Source organism: Macrobrachium rosenbergii, chromosome 1 (assembly GCF_040412425.1).
Source record: "Macrobrachium rosenbergii isolate ZJJX-2024 chromosome 1, ASM4041242v1, whole genome shotgun sequence".
NCBI lineage: Eukaryota > Metazoa > Arthropoda > Malacostraca > Decapoda > Palaemonidae > Macrobrachium > Macrobrachium rosenbergii.
The window spans coordinates 4,436,263-4,454,749 of NC_089741.1; the positions used below are offsets into that span (position 1 = coordinate 4,436,263).

The window sequence follows — 18,487 nt, forward strand, 5'->3', positions numbered from 1 at the left end:
AAAGACTCAGGTTGTGGTAATGTTAAATCCTTAAGGACTGTGTCCAAAGTTCATCATAAACCCTGATAGGAAGATTTGAAATTTCCAGCTCAAAAGATCGAAAACCTCTTTAAAATTTAAATCTTGAGCAATATTGCAGTTAACATAATGCAGAACTGAAGAAAACATAAAGTGACATCCTCTGATCACTAGGACAGAAAATTGCTTTGTGTACCTGAGATACCAGAAGAACTTAATTAGGCTATTTATAGTATCTATAAACTGACCACTATTATTGATACAGTCAAACAGTGGAGGGTCTTCTAGACTTAAGGGCTGCTTCCCTGGCCACTCCAGAAAAGCCTCTAGCTCATAACAGAGGGTTGAAATTCTCTGTGGTTAAAAGAAGTATGTGGTGGTTTGATGGGACCTTCTCAAATAACAGTGTCTGTTAAGTTTCCTCCCAAACAAGAGAAGGAAAGGGACATAGTCACACTACTGTAAAAGGCAAAGATAAAAAAATTCTTAATCCTAGCTTACAATAATTAAATCCCTAAACCTAACTTTCACTCATAACATCCTCTGATGGACTAATATATTAGCAAAAGCGTCTGTATATATCAATCCAGCACCACACATAACACTTGATGTAGATGATTCTGCCGATTAACATCGACTAGCCATAGCGTCCATAACATGAGACAGCATCAACGCTCCTTGAAAAAAATTCTCTAGATGTACTTACCAGAGGTAGTTCTCCCTACACGTATTGTAACACTCCACAAGTCTAGATTTAAACCTGGGTTAGATACCCTGTTATACTAGACTTGAAACGTGTTACTTGATTAGTATCAGTTATGATCTTGAAATTTAAAGGATTTGGCGGTATCCAAGTCTAGTTAGAGGAACGTGCCATTTAAACGATATACCACGAATTATCTTACTTTTTCTTGTTGAACAGTGTGTATACCGCCATTATTTGGTGGTGTATTAATATAGCCATTAAAATTAATTTATATGAAGTATATTAGGTCAAGGTGCAGCCCATGGCAAAGATGTAGCTGGGTTACAGTACATTATATTTGTAAACGAATAGTTCTTTGAAATAGGATCTTGAAGGTGGATTTAATTGTATTTCTTTTTTAGTATGTTAGATTGATAGTAGGTCTAGGATATGTACACATTGCCCGTCGCTCTCATTATTTAAAGTAAGATAAGTTGTAACATAGTGGTTGTATTGGAAAATGCATCTAGGGGTACGTGTTGTAGCTAATGTTTAAACACTCTACTTACGATGGAAGGATTGCTTTGGGACACTACTTAAAGATTGCTTGTTATGAATGTGATTTTGTTTAGAGTTTAGCTTAATAAAAAATTAATTGGTTTTGTTGGTTAGTATTTCATAGAATTTTGTTTGTAAATTATAGTTGATAATTACAGTGCTGGAATCATTACTGAATATGGATAAAGTAGTGTTTGATCTTTGTACCGTTTGTATCAGGGATGAAATATTGGCATGTTAGTTTTGAGGTCACGAAACAAGGAGAGCTAGGTTCTGTTGTTTTTTTTACTTTGTAGAGTGGTCTGTAACGGATCTTTAGTGGTGATATGTTAGTCGGTCTTTGTATTTCTGGTTCTTTATTAAGTGAATTTTATTTTGTACTAGGTTTAAATTTAACCTGGTAATAATAAGCTTCTTACACGCTGTTTTGTTAGGTGTTTTATATGTTTTCGTTTGAGGTGGGCTTAAAATCAGCCATCTTGGTATAACATTAAAGTAATATTGAGTTTTTTTTTATATTTATAAGGTGCTTGCTATTTTTAGTAAAGAATTTTATTTATTGTTTAAATGATAGGCAACGTGACCTCCTTGTAGTTAAGGTGACCCGGGTTCGTCTCCCGCAACCGGCAATCATTAGTCTCTTCAATTTCTTTTGTTGGATGTTACGGCTTCGTAGTTACAAGCATATCCAAAAAAGCGCGAAGAATTCGAGAAGTTAAGAGGGCATTATGGCTATTAGAATTACACATGCTTATATAAGTACTGTATAGTTGAAGTTGATTTTTATGTTTGAGTGTTATTTGTTTTTTAGATTTTTGGAAAGGCGTTTAGAAGGAACTCGGCAAATTTTGTCCCCGCCTGTTTATCAGAAACATGTCTGTGTGAATTCGTTATAAAGTCTAGCCTGCCTACTGATTTATTTAAAGGGCCGCGGTAATTTGACCATGCGAAGGTAGCATAGTCAGTAGTCTTTTAATTGGAGGCTTGAATGAATGGTTGAACGAGGGATAAGCTGTCTCCTTTACGATGTTTAAACTTAACTTTTGAGTGAAGAGGCTCAAATTATTTAATGGGACGATAAGACCCTATAAAACTTAATATAAGTTTGGCTTGATTTGCAATGTGGGTGAAAAGCAGTTTTGTCTAGCTTATATTTCGTTTGGGGGGATGTAGATATAATATGTAACTGTCTATTAAATTTTATAGTGTTAATTAGTGTTTGATCTTTCTTTGAGGATTAGGAGAATAAGTTACTTTAGGGATAACAGGGTGCTTTTCTTTGAGAGTTCTTATCGACAAGAGTAGTTGCGACCTCGATGTTGGATTAAAATTTCAGCTAGGGGCAGCCGTTTAGCTGGTGGGTCTGTTCGACCTTTAAAATTTTACATGATTTGAGTTCAAACCGGTGTGAGCCAGGTTGGTTTCTATCTTTCATGAGTTAAAAATGGCTTTAATACGAAAGGATTGAGCTTTTTAGATACTTTTTACCTAAGATAAACTTTAATGGATTGCCTTGGCAGATTAGTGCGTCGGATTTAGGCTCTGTTAATATAGCGATTACTATAGGCAATAGGGAGTAATTCGTTGTGAATTCTTTGTATGATGGTTTTGATTAAGTTAATCAGTTATCTAATGTTAGTGATTTTTGTTTTAGACCCTGTTGCTTTTTTTTACTCTACTTGAGCGTAAGACTTTGGGTTATAGTCAAGTTCGGAAGGGCCCCAACGAAGTGGGTTATGGTGGTTTGTTGTAGCCTTTTGCTGATGCTGTAAATTATTTACTAAGGAGCAAACTTTCTTTACTATAAGTAACTTTATTCCTTATTATTCATCTCCTGTATTTAGGTTATTTATTGCTTTGGTTTGTTGGTGTTTGATGCCATATGGGCTTGGTTTGTTTTCGTTTGAATTTGGGGTTGTATTTTTTCTTTGTTGTACCAGGGCAAGGGTATATTCTACTATGGGGGCGGGGTGAGCTTTTAATTCTAAGTATCCTTTTTTGGGCTGTTTTCGTGCAGTTGCTCAGACTATTTCTTATGAAGTAAGTCTTGCTTTAATTCTGCTTAGTATGCTGTTTTAAGCAGGAGGGTTTGATTTAGGGCTATTTGAAAGTTATCAACGTTATTGCTGATTTTTTATTTTAGGATTCCCTTTAGCTTTGCTGTGATTTGCTTCTTGTTTAGATGAGAGTAATCAAACTCCTTTTGTTTTTGAGGAGGGCGAGTCTGAATTAGTGTCTGGTTTTAATACTGAATATAGAGGTGGTGGCTTTGCTTTAGTTTTTATGGCTGAGTATGCCAGGATTCTGTTTTTGAGGGCTCTTTTTTTCTATTATTTTCTTGGGGAGGGGTCTTGTTTCTCTTTTATTTTATATAAAAGTCATATTTATTGGTTTTTGTTTTGTTTGGGCGCGTGGTACTTTACACGGTTCCGTCATGATAAGTTGATATATCTTGCTCGGAAGAGTTTTCTTCCGGTGGCTTTAAATTATTGCATTTTTTTTCATGGGGTTGAAGGTTTTTTTAGAGGTTCTTCTAGTATAGTTTTGTAAGAAAATTAGGATAGACTATTAAGAGATTCTAACTCTTGTTGGGTGCTTTCAAAACACCTGTCTTCCTAAAGATAAATAGTCAGTCCATGAGTTTATCTCATGCAATTATTGTTAATGGGTCGATGATAAAGAAGGAAAAGTATAGAACTGTTAGAATTTGTCCTGTACGGATGTATGGATCTTCTACAGGTCGGGCTCCAATTCATGTGAGTAGGATTACAATTCTAATTATGGGTCAAAATAGAACTTGTCTGACTGGGTAGAAGGCTAGTTCCCAGAATTTGTTTTTATGTGTAAACGGTAAAATGAATAGGATGGCTACTGATATGAATAGGGCAATAACTCCGCCCAGTTTATTTGGGATTGATCATAGGATTGCATAGGCAAAAAGGAAGTATCATTCTGGTTGGATATGTGCTGGGGTAACCAAGGGGTTAACTGGGATGAAGTTGTCTGGGTCTCCAAGTAGATAGGGCTATAGAAGTTTTAGGATGATTAGGGCGGCTAGTGTGACTACAAATCTTACGATGTCTTTAAATGAGGAATATGGGTGGGATGGTACTTTCTCCAGTTGTCTGGAAATTCCTAGGGGGTTACTGGATCCTGTTTGATGTAAGAATAAATTGTTTACTATAGAGGCAGCTGCAATAATAAATGGAAATAAGAAATGGAAGGTGAAGAACCTTGTTAAGGTTGCATCACATACTGAGAATCCTCCTCAGATTCATTGTACTAAATCTGTTCCTACGAACGGGATTGCTGACATCAAATTAGTAATTATGATAGCCCCTCAGAACGACTTTTGCCCTCAGGATAGCAAGTATCCTAGGAAGGCTGTTGCTATAGTTAAGAATAAAATAATTACTCCCACTGATCAGGTATGTATGTATAAGAATGATCCATAGTAAATTCCTCGCCCGATATGCCTGTATAGGCAAATGAAAATGAATGAGGCACTGTTAGCGTGAACCGTTCGGAGGAGCCACCCGTAGTTTGTCTCGAGAGATGTGGGCTACTCTTGAAAAAGCTAGGTCTACATTTGCCGTGTAGTGTATTGCTAGAAATAATCCTGTTGCGATCTGAACCATTATGCACATGCCCAGGAGAGATCCAAAATTTCAGAGAATGGAAATGTCGGCTGAAGTGGGTAGGTCTACTAGGACCCTTTAGCGATTTTAAAAAGGGGATGTGATTTTCGTATAGGTGCTTTCATTAGGATGTTCGTTGGGGGTCGGAGAAGGTTGATCTCAGCTTGACTACTACAATAAGAGTTAATAGTAGATATAAAATAATTACGCTTGTTAGGGTGGCTGTAGTGGGGTACTTCAGGAATGAGAGTTCTGTTGTGTCTTTAGTTGATGTCGCTATCTGGTCGGTAAATGGCAAGATAAGTACTACGGATATAGGTAAAATAAAGGGTGAGATTATTTTAATTGGGAGTCTGAATGTTTCATTTGAAGGTAGTGAGGTTACGTAGATGAATTAGAGCTAGTGTTGCCCCTAGGAAAATTAAGAATAAGATATAGGAGAATCATATAAATTTTGATAACAGTCCAGCTGATACGCATATTATAACGATTTATAAAATTAGTGTGAGCCCTATGGTCTGAAGAGAGCTTTCATATAGGTGAACACCTTGGTCCAAAGCTAAATTAAGCTTGCGCTAAAAGCGACGATGAATTTCAAAAGGACGAAGAAGCACCATTGACTGTGCTCTCATGCAGCAAATACTCAGCAGGGCAGACATGGGTGAAGGAGCACTGGATATTCTCCTGCCGCAAAGCGCACTTTAGAAGCCGGCAGCACAGAATCTCAACAATGCTGCAGTGATAGATACACCTGCCGCAAAGCACGCAAAAAGGGATGGCAACGGCGAAGATCAGTGATGAAGAGGCTCTGAGTACACCTGCCACAAAACACACAAAGAAAGAGCAGGAAACGGCAAAGTTGAAAAATGCTGAAGATCTTGCTCAAGTCACCTGAGCGGATCTTCTCTCGAGTGACGAAAATCGTGTACACACCAAACCTTTGCTTAATCACCCAACAACTTAGAAATATGGAAAATAAAATATAGAATTATCCCCAATGGCATGTTATCATTAACAAGCGAAACACCTGGCGGTGGGGAAAAAGAACAGCCCAAACCCTCGATTAGAGGCAAAAGGTAAACAAAACGTAGGTTAATATTTACGTTAACCTCCATAATATTTCAGAGATGGAGATTGCATTAAAACTAATAATCAGATCTGGCAACAAGAGACAATACTTCTAAATTTCACGGGTAAGCAATTGCTTAACATTGTTTAATCATTCCTCTCTTCTTTCCACAACAAATCATTTTTCCATTTAACAAAATGTTTGTTCAATAAAATACCTGTTTGACAATTATCCATTGACAAAATTTCCATGGATGAAGCGTTTGATCAGCACTTTCATTCTTGTTTCTGAAAACAAGAGAGAATATAAAAACCAATTTAGGCACCTGCAATACCCTTTTACAAATGACTAGTTGCACCCAAGACAACCTAGACAAGTTCAGACTTTTTCACCGTAAGATCAAGTTGCTCCCATCCTTAACGGTAATCTGGAATGGATCAACGAGTGGCGTTATCATAAGATTCATCAGGTAAGCTCCAAGACTATTTTATTCAGTATCTGATCTTGTACTACTGTACCCAATAACGTTCAATATTTGACGTAGTGCTGCATGCCTCAGATATTTTGATCAACTGTTATCTGAATTTTGTGCTCCTATCTGGAAAATAAACATGCTCTCCGTTTCTTTGCAATTAAGGTAAGATTGCCTGAAGAGATGGTTCTCTTTACAAGATAACCAGTTTGGCTTTCTTTCTTAAACTCTTCATAGCCTCTATTTCTTGCACCACGAGAAAGCATTTGCTGATAATTTCGTGGCAATAACCATTCATATGCTGTTGAGAACCTACTTCGTTCCATTGCTTTATACCTAAAAGTCCGGTTTTACTTTTCCTTAAAGACTGTGGGTAGCCGTTATAGCTCAGTCGTAAAGCATTGTCCTTGCGTTATCAATGTCCGTGGTTTGAGCTTGGCCTGAACCAGAGTCAAGGAAAGGATCTGGTCATGCTAATGTGATACTCCTCAAAGGGCTAGTATACTTGTTAATCTATATATTGGCAGTCGATGGTATTGGAATGACTTCAGTTTTAATAAGTGCCTTTCTGGCATTATTTTGTTGCCAACTCTTATAAAACAATGAGAGCCTATCATACTCTTTTGGAGTGTCACAGTAGTTTTATTTTTTCCGGTCTGAGTTGGAGATTTTTGCGTGTATTTGTCTTGCTTTTGTTATTCCGCCCCTCTATTATTCATTTTTTAACATATGAGATTCCTAATGACTGGACACTTGTTCTGCATATTTTGTAGGTTTATTCCTGATTGAAAGCGATCAAAATAATAATAATAATAATAATAATAATAATAATAATAATAATAATAATAATAATAATAATAATAATAATAATAATAATAATAATAAAATCCAAGTGGATCTGATCTTGTTTCCCCTCACTTGGGTGACAGACATCCACCCCTAGAAACCAGTTTGTCCACCCTGGGTGGAGGCAGGGTAGGTAGGGGAACGGAGGGTAGGGGAGACATCCACCCTTCTCCTGCAAACCTGTTTGTCCACCCCAGGTGGGGATGTGATATGTATGGGATCGGGAGGGTAGGGGAGACAGCAGCGCTGAGTTCCAGCGCGGGTAGTGTGCTCCAACAAACTCGTAATAATAATAATAATAATAATAATAATAATAATAATAATACTGACCAATGAATAATAACAATAATAATAATAAAAATATTTTTATTATTATCATTATTATCATTATCTTAGTAGTAGCAGTAGAAACTACTAACTTTATTGCTTTCATCTTTTTTTCTTTTTTTTTTGTTATTTCAACATGCCTAGAGTTAAGTCCTAGGGGACCTGTGTCAGCAGATTCCAGTCTCTCAAAATTTTCAAAATGTTTAGGTTTGTTTAATTATTTCCATTTTTCATGCTTATATTTACGCAGTCAAGTCTTAACATTCCTTTGAAAGCGTTCTACGTTCAGGACATCTGACCATCTAGTGCGAAGATGAGAAATTGCTCTGCCATTCATACTTTTGAAGATTATTACACAAGATTATAGAACTGTTGCAGCTTGCGAACTTGCGCGTGTAGATAGCCTCCACATGTCCAAGCTGCAACGCTGGAATATATCTGACAAAAGCACAACCTGTCACGATGTGCTGGCAGGCTGAAGAGACAGAATTTTTCGTAGTTTCGTGATGCAGGTTAGGTTCCAGTGCACAGTGGTCAACAGATTGCGGATTATCAAGGTAAAACATAATACCGTGTAAGGAAATGTAAGTCTGATTATCAAAATTAAATTGTCAATTATAAGTTATTCATTATTCATCGTTATTTGAATTGTAGCTCATCTTCTTCTTCTTCTTCTTCTTCTTCTTCTTCTTCTTCTTCTTCTTCTTCTTCTTCTTCTTTCAGCGTTATAATAATAATAATAATAATAATAATAATAATAATAATAATAATAATAATAATAATAATAATAATAATAATATTTCTATCTCAATCATCCTATTTTCATATGGCCAGATACTGTACGATAAGCAGCTTTTGTTAGGAAAAATAAATCCACAGGCCTAAATGTTGTTGTACATTATTATTATTATTATTATTATTATTATTATTATTATCATTATTATTATTATTATTATTATTATTATTATTATTATTATTATTATTATTGTTGTTGTTGCTGTTGTTATTATAATAATAATAATAATAATAATAATAATAATAATAATAATAATAATAATAATAATATGCAGGGAGTATTTATGCCCGAAAACGGGTGTACAATAAAAGGGAGGCGATTTTTTCCCGGGAGGTCTCCTATTAGCTGCGAGCCTGGGTGACACACTTGTTGGTTTGTGGTTTCAGATCTTGGTCATTTTTAACAAGCAGCGACCACCGAACGACACTGTCACTTTTCTCTTGAGTGTAATCCTTGATCTCCTTCTCAGGTCACGGACGAATTCGTCTACGAAAGAAAAATCATATCGTTCCTCGTCAAATAACTTTTCTTCTATATGACTGCTAAAAAACAGTCGGAAATCCTGTTATTAACACTTTAAAATGAACCTGCAATCATGAAACTTAGCTAATAAGAATTATGGTTCATTTCTCGCCGTTCCTAAAAGCGGTGGGGCCTTGTCTGAAAGAAGTTTATTTTTAGATATGCATAATAGTTTAAGTTTCAAGACATTTTTATACATACATTTTTATAAAAAAAAAAATGTACTTTACGCCGATGAATGTCAGCTGCTCAGTTGTACACAACACTGAATTAGTCCAACCCCTGTGCGTTCTAACAGAGGAAATGTTAATTTTGACTTTTGACCCACTCTTGTGCGGTCGTTGTAGTGCAGTATGTGAGTAATATAGGTGAATGCAAAAATAACTTCTTTATCAGTGTAGATGGGATCTCTTTTAAGACGTTAATGCATTGTCTGTCGGTCATAACTAAAGATAAAAAAAGAAAAATTGCTATTTTTTTCCCTGTGGCCAGATACTGGAAGATAAGCATCTTTTGTTAGGAGATATAAACCCACAGCCCTAAATGTTGTTGTACAATACCTGCTCTACAGTATTAGGCTACAGAAAACATCTCTAGAAGAATAAAGAGAAATGTGGAACGTTATTTTGACCTGAATGCTTTGTACGCATCATTGTACTCAAGAATGAAACGTGTATAAGATTTAAATTTCCGAGCTTGATATGTTAAAGATTATTTGCAGTATGTGTGAGTACAATTACCGGATTTCCACTAATTACTATTATCATTATCGTGAAAGTTTACATCCAATGAAGTGAGGAATGACTTGCTTTTCGTCTTCAGCTTCTAATTACTATAATTGCTGTGTGTAGTTTCGTTTTTATCTGCACAGCATTGCATACATTTCGAGGGCATATTAGGCAGTTATTATGAAAAGCTGACTGTGTTTACAATGAATGTTAGAAAGTCCTTTGAAAGAATATTAGATGTATTTCTTCGTGTCTTCAACTAGTAATTGATACAAATGTGCTCCTATATTTATTACTGGAAATCCCTTGACCGTAGAGCACTTATTATTTTTTTATATTGTTTTACTCAGGATTCCAACACAAATTATAGTTATTTATTGTAGTGAGAAAATCCCAACAAGTTTTTTCATGGCTGATATATTTATAACATAAACAATACAAATAATCGTCATCATGCCAGAAGTCACTGAAAAATGTTGAAAATGGAATTCAAAATTGCTCTTTGCAATAACGTCACATGAATTAACTACATTTTATTCCATTGCTTGTTACATATTGCATTCCATGCAAGTTGCACTGTCGCAGAATCCTAACTTCATGTTTTGTAATCGTGCAAACAACTTATGCGGGAGATTTGTACTGTATGACATCTTTTTCATAATTCTCAATATGACCTTGATCGTTCTCTCTATTCTTTAAGAACCATAACTTTGCCATCTCCACCCAAATTTCACATTTCAATCATTTATATGTACATGTATATATATGTGTGTGTGTGTGTGTGTGTGTGTTTGCGTTTATATATGCATATACACATACATACATGCATACATGCACACACACACACACACACACACACACACACACATATATATATATATATATATATATATATATATATATATATATATATATATATATATATATATATATATATATAACTATAGGAAATCATTAGGATTACATAAAATGACTTCTGTCAGACCGTGATTCATTACTGGGCTACATTTTGTTATTTCTGATGTATTTATGAGGAAGGGGCCGATGCTCTCCTTTTTCTCGAACAATTTTCGAATCGATTGATGAGTATCATGAAAACTCAAAACAGAGCTTACAGTTAGCCCTACAGCACAAACATGGTCATAAACAGTGGCGGTGTTCCTTGAATGAGATCAAACCACGAAATCGGGGTTAAGTGACTGGGATGCTGCTGGGGATGATTCGCTCTCGTTCCATGAAATCAGTAAACAACGTTAACAATTGCAAGGCGATACTAACAAATGTATGAATATTCCTTTTCGTAAACATCAATTATTAATAGTATGAGATAAAGCATTACAATAATTATCGTATGAACTGCTGTATAATAATGATACTCGCAAACTCGGGAAAGTTCAACTAGTCTTTTACGTTTGCACCTTTCCTTTTCAATGAAATCAGACAATCATTCCACTTTCTATCAAAAGCAAAGTATTTCTTGCTATAAAATGTCCATATTAAGTTTTTCGTCAAATTTAAATATTCCCTTCTCACTCTGATATTCTGCGGCGTCATTACCATTTCCTTTGTTTGTCCAGCTTTCTGTTTTTGTCTTTCTGTCTCCTCCTCTCTACGTCCCACCTCTTCCACCCTTTCACCACTTGCATTCCTCTCCCATTCGCATGTTATTCTCCTTATTGATATTCATGGGACGAGAGTACAAATCCTTCGCCGTATGAGATGGGCGTTCTTATCATTCTCTCCAGCCTGATGACGATGATTCGATTCTTTTCCTCAGGACGCCTCACTCGCACAACTGGACTGCATAAAAACTGGTCCAGACAGCTTCCCCCGTGACCCGGGTACTCGGGAACGCTGCCCTCCAACTCTTTATTGTATATGAAAGTGAAAGCAATCGCAGGTGGGCTTCACGGATTTTTTTAGGGCTACTGGGCGTCGTCAGTGGACTACTAATAAAGCGGAGTGACGAAGGAATGGGTAATAGATCTCAAGAGGTAAAGTACACTTGATGGGTTAGTGCCGTTAAGGGTAACAACGCGTGCTTGGCCTCTTTCCATAGACATCACTCAAAGCGATGCTGCCTTTCTCTCGCTTCTAAATTCTCAGAGGTTTTTGTTCTTTCTCACCGACTGTAAAGCAAGGTCTTGAGGGAAATAACGTTTCTTGGGAAAACACACATATACGAACACACTCACACTCACACTCACACGCCGTTTCACACACACACACACACACACACACACACACACACACATATATATATATATATATATATATATATATATATATATATATATATATATATATATATATATACATATATAAGCAAGGCCGTACGAACAAAAAGTAATTAATTGTATATGAACCCATTACCTTTACAAGGTAAAATTAAAGGAGAATTTCTTAAAAAAATAGATTGTCCTGTCAAGGAGACTTGCAGTATAAATAGCAGAGTCAAATAAAAGTATATCCTGTAAAAAGTTACCTTTTCATCATTGTTGTGAACAAGAAAGAAGAGTGAATCTTCTAGTGGAAAAAATGCGACCATGAGACTGGCAGACGGAACGCTGTGGCACTAAAAATGAAGTTTATTTATATCGACACGCACGCGTTTACTGTACTTTTTTCTCCAATACAGTTCTGTTGCTTTTTATCTGGTATTCGACAGTACTGTGACTGTGAATGAGACAATGAACTTTGACTCCATCTTTATTCCCTACCTGGAAGGTCTCAATATATTATTAGTGGCCTGTCTGCTCTCGATGCATGAAGGCGAAAACAGCATCTGCATACAGATTTTCTGATTGACCTCATGCATCCTGGCGTTACAAAGGCTATGGCCATTTTGGCTGAAAGGGAATAAATGAATCTCAACTCTATTACATCTTACGAAAACGATTAGCATAAAATGTTTCTTGAATGAATTTTCTTAAGTCATTGACTCCAAAAGTGACGCTCAGTCATGAATTAAATGAATCCTCTCTCACCAATTACTATTCAAGGAAGACTGTCACACAGCGAGTTCTCTGTAAACTTCTAGACCGCCACGTTTAGAAAGAAAATAACGTCATTAACCGCAATAGTTTGCTTCCGAATAAAAGAACATTTACAAAACAAGCGTTTTTCGCATTATTTTTCCAAAGACGAAGAAAAGTTTGACGTGCCTAATGAAATTTCCATTTTAGCCACAATGGCAGATGTTTCTCTGCACTTATTTTCACGCTCTACTAGCGAGATATTTTCTATATCTTATCTTGCTTCTTTTTTTCACACCCTATTATTAGTCTCATCACTTTCTTTAGTTTCGTCACTCCAATTGTATCAAGTTCCTTTTCTCTACAGTCCTGACCGTTTTAAAACTTATTCACTACAAGCTTTAAAAATGACGGATATTTTTTTGCAGTTTATTTAATCCAGATAGTTATCTTTTTTTGCAACCGCTTTCCTATTCAGACCTACAGTAGATTCCCTATATTTGCTGAGCTCCATTGCCGAGAAGTAATCATTCTATATTGTAAGAAGACAGACACTTTGTGATTGGCATTAACGCCTGCAAAATAAGCGTTAAACTCCCAAGATGCACACAAAAAAAGTAAGATTCCTTATTCTAGAAGCGAATAGTACGAAGGACTGATCAGATCAGTTGACTTTCCAATGAGATACATCCTGACTTCCTGCAGTCTCTTTGAGATTACAAAATCCATCATATTATACAACGAGGTCAAGAGAATGGACGAGGCAGAGTCGGCGAGCTCTTAAGGAATTCCCTCTTGTTTCATTGTCTATAGAATGAGCATAACGAGACAAACATACTTGATGTTTAAATGAATTTATTTAAGTTGTAAAAGATGCGTCACTGATTTAAGAGAAAGGTTTTCATTCCGTTCTTTCAGAAATTATGGTACGTGAAGAGTTCGCAATGGGTGCTAACAGCTCACCCACAAGAATTATTCTGATGAAACCAGTCATAAGGGACGGGATGCTCTAGAGATGTATACAGTACCATGCTAATGCACAGTAAAGAAAACTACTTTTTAAGGGAAATCGTCTAGAAAACCTGGAATTTAGCAAAAGCACTTTTGCTTCGTGAACGCTCGGAGATATTCGAATTTTCATTTTATTTTTGGGATGATTTACATTTTTATTACCACTTGAATTTAGCTCGTATGGCTCTCTCCATGAAGATGTGGTTTAAAACCTCTCGTGGTTTCCATTTCTTTTCCTTTTTCACTTCACACGTAACAAGTATTGGAGACTCAGCTGCGTTTCTTACCTCTGTTTTTCTGTGATTCGCTTCTAAATGTTCTAACGCAGTCTGATAAACTACTTCCAATAAAAATCTATCACCAATAAATACAAAGCAACAATGTTCTCGAAATTTATTTAAAGCATTCAATAACCGTTTATAGCTTTCAGAAATGAATAATCTTTGCAAAAACAAATACGAAATCATTTAAGCTTGTTGCATCTTGATAATGGTATGAACATAGATATATGGGCAATTTCCTTACAATTTAATGCATTTGTTTGCATTAAATCACTTTCTTATTACTCTCTTCAAACAACTTGGAAGAAATATCTTACCCAACAACATTCAGTAATTTCCCCTAAACCAATAAATAGTCTAGTAGTATGCCCAGACAAGCCTATAAAAACTGTCTTAGGGATACAGACTCTTGTCTGGGATCCTACTAAAAGATTTAGTCAAGTATCCATCAGTTTCCTAATCTAATCCCTCCAAGTTATGACCAACCTTTTGAAGCAGAAGGAGAACAGTACGAGGTATTCACAAGCACATACACAGATTATATATATATATATATATATATATATATATATATATATATATATATATATATATATATATATATATATATATATATATATATATATATATATATTTTTATATATATATATATATATATATATATATATATATATATATATATATATATATATATATATATATATATATGAATAGATACACAAACCTTAATATTCGGAGACGTTTGCTTAAGTGACTCGTGCTGATTATGTTGTAAGAGATATCGTTCAAATATGATGAATTATGCGATACCTTGGCTGATTCTTATTAGATTGCCAAGACATTCAAAAGTGAACCGTTGAAGTGCCTATCCCCAGGACGGAGTCAAACAGAAAAGCCTTTTTAAGTAATGAACATAATTCCTTATGGCCACGTTGTTCTGTAATTGGTAGTAGAACATGCCTGTCCTAAACAGGCATTCAGACCACACAGATGTGGTAAAGCATTCAGGTAAGACGAATGTATATCTAGAATCGTCGACAGTTCATTTCAACACCAGAGACTCATAACAAGTCAGAGAATAACCGTATAAAGATCATTAATCTTCAAGAATCTACTGATACCTGTTGTTGAGCGGCAAATAAATAACACCAGACTATTTACAGAGAAATGTGATTTCTCAGTATCTTGGACTCTTGTCTCCCCAAGCTCCTGAGACTTCATATTAAAGTAATGGATATATGAAAAGCTTCCTTCCTTCCTTCGAACACACATACGACGTCAACTGGCCTATTGGTATGCAACACTGGACTCCTCTGCTTTCCTTTTCCTGGGCGCAACATATACCAAGGTCATGTGACATCAGCCAAGAGAGTAGAAGGCGGTCCTTCTTAGTCTTTCAGACAGGATCAGGTCATAAAGGAAATTACAAAGTTGGCAGCATTTCCCGGGAGATGGCAGCAGTGGCCAACGGTCAAATACGCTGGCTTACATCCTCTATTAACATACCATTAGAAAGATGGTACAAAGATGAAGCCAGGATCTTAGAGCCTTAATTATCCGTAATTATAAGTCAAGAAAATTTCATTTTCCGAGAGTAATGCATCAGCCTCAGTTTGTTCCAATCGATTTACTAAGATTTTTTACAAAGCGAGTTCTCTTGCGATTATAGATATCACTGTATTTGAATGTGCTGTTTACCTTACAAATTTTAAAAATACTTTTAAAGATCTCTAATTTTCCTGTAATAAGATTTTTTTCAAATTCTATCATAGGATTATAAAAATTATTGCTCATTATATATTTCCTAAAAACACAATAATTCCTTCAACTGTAAACACACACACATATACACACGCACGCACATAAAATCACACACACACACACCTGACACACACACACAGCACACACACACACACACACACACACACACACACACACACAATATATATATATATATATATATATATATATATATATATATATATATATATAAATAGATAGATAGATAGATAGATAGATAGATAGATAGATATCAGTTGTGAGGGTGGACAGGGAAACCAGTTAACTCTAACATATTTCTTTATTTTCAACGTTTCGTAATAATTCCTCTATTACATCATCAGGAATCTGTTGAATAATGAACAAATTATTTTTAGTCAAAGGTTGGAACCTTTGACTAAAAATAATTTTACTCTTAGTAATTCATACACTTTTAAGGAAAAAATTTTACCACAAGACGCTGATCTTAAAATGGCCAGTTTAGATGTAGAATCGCTTTTTACTAATGTTCCTGTGGAGGAAACTATCGATATTATCTTAAATAAACTTTTTCCTGAACCAGATGCTGTTTTTAACAATTTTAGTCGAACATCTTTTAAGACTTTTTTAGAGCTGGCAGTGCGGGACACTGCCAACATTTCGATGGCAAGCTTTTTAGACGAACCGAACGTGTAGCCATGGGTTCCTCTTTTAGGTCCAACTTTTGCCAACATCTTCATGTGCTCGCTACAGGAGCGATTAATTTAGATGAATGTCCACAAAGGTTTCACCCGGTTTTTTTATGTTAGGTATATTGATGACACCTTCGCCCTATCTAAAATGACTGTGATATTCACTTGCTTTTTTACCATTTGCCATATGTCGGATCCACGAGGAGGTTACTGAGGGTCAGAATCGACTCCCATCGGCGAATAAGCTTTTGCACTGGTTGTAGGCTCTCAATCCAGAACATTCTAATATCAGAGCTCATTCTAAAATTTGTAAAACTCATATTGAAAGAAATGATTTCAGCATAATAAGCCAAACAGCAAATCCTCACGAATTGCCTATACTCGAGTCATTGTTTATCAAACAACTGGTCCCCAGTTAAATACCCAAACCTCCTGTACTTATCTGTACCTGAGTTAACTCTGTCTATAAGCATTCTGTCGTTTACTCTCTCCACCTAAGGTTGGTTAGCGGTCTTTTGTTCTGTTGTGTTTTTAGCTGTATTGTATTTGATGAATTTTATTTTTATTTTTCTTATAATTTTTAAAGCTTTTACAGTAGCTTTTTAAGTAATTTGTTCATTATTCAACAGATCCCTGATGCTGTAATAGAGAAATTATTACGAAACGTTGGAAATAAAGAAATATGCTAGAGATGACTGGTTTCCTGGTCCACCCTCACTGATATATATATATATATATATATATATATATATATATATATATATATATATATATATATATATATATATATATATATATATATATATATATATATATATATATATATATATATATATATATATATATATATATATATATATATATATATATATATATATATATATATATGTATATATATATATATATATATATATATATATATATATATATATATATATATATATATATATATATATATATGTATATATGTATATATATATATATATATATATATATGTATACTGTATATATATATGTGTGTGTATACATATACATAAATATAAGCATATAAGGCAGTAAGTGGGTACTAAAGGCCACAAATTTAAATTGTATAATGCAACATCACAAGTACATATGAATAATTTGCCCGTACAGAGAAACGTAGCGTTTAAATGTCTCTGAAATACACATAAGAATACTATGCGGAAGTCTTCAGTTTAAAGAAAATTAAAATGCTTGTGCAAGCAAAAGACTTTTCCATATCTTTTCCAGAACTGTGAAATTAAAACTTAAATTCTGTTTGGGAGCTTGTAATTGTCAACATAAATACACAAAAATATATTTCACTGTAACTCAAGTCGCGAACGTAGGTATTTGCAGAAAAGGTTTCACTGCAATTCGTGAAGGATTGTTGTCACGTAGAAATTTGGTCAACAACTTAGTGGGAGGATATGAGGCCTCATCAAATCTTCCCTGGCTCCTGTTGCATGAGTTTTGAAGCGTAGAAAATTTGCATTGATATATGTTTTAATTGCATCATATTTTATATGAAGAACCCTGTTCCTTGCTATGCTATTTAAAACTTATTTGTTTTCAAATTAATAGACGCCTTACAGCTATACTGAGGAAGTACGAAGGTCTAGACTGAGTGATAATTATTGCAAAGACTCTCTTGTCTATATTTCCGCCATACATCCCAGATACAGAAGAGCGATAAATGCATGGCTAAGAGAACGCTAAGGCAGGTTAAACTTTTTTGAAAAAGATACGAATATGAAAAAGAGAATATGGTTTGAGACTGCGATTGGGAAATGAAAAGAAGCTGCAAAACTGTGCGGATCTTAAGGGAGTTTGTGGGTTGTGAAAAACGCCAATATTGCGATAAAGGAATTACCTGATCTTCCAAAAGTTCTTTACTCCTGGATTACAAAGGTAAATTTTATCATGGATCACATAAGGTTTGGGTGTTGCGTGTCTTCACATTTTACACGGAAACTCTTTCGAGATTGATTCCATTTCTGGCGTGATTTCTCTTTCCCAGTTTTATGTTTTTGTGTGTGTTGAGGATGGGCACGTCTCTCTAGAGAAAGACAAATTAAGATATGTCCTTGAAACCTATTTTGCCTTCCGCT

At 35.1% G+C, this 18,487-nt stretch overlaps 2 pseudogenes; one reads left to right on the forward strand and one right to left on the reverse strand.

Annotated features, from left to right (window-relative positions):
• The first annotated feature begins 2,487 nt into the window (after positions 1 to 2,487).
• LOC136841362 (NADH-ubiquinone oxidoreductase chain 1-like) lies at positions 2,488 to 4,071 on the forward strand (annotated as a pseudogene).
• LOC136841352 (cytochrome b-like) lies at positions 3,909 to 5,306 on the reverse strand (annotated as a pseudogene).
• Positions 5,307 to 18,487: the final 13,181 nt, after the last annotated feature.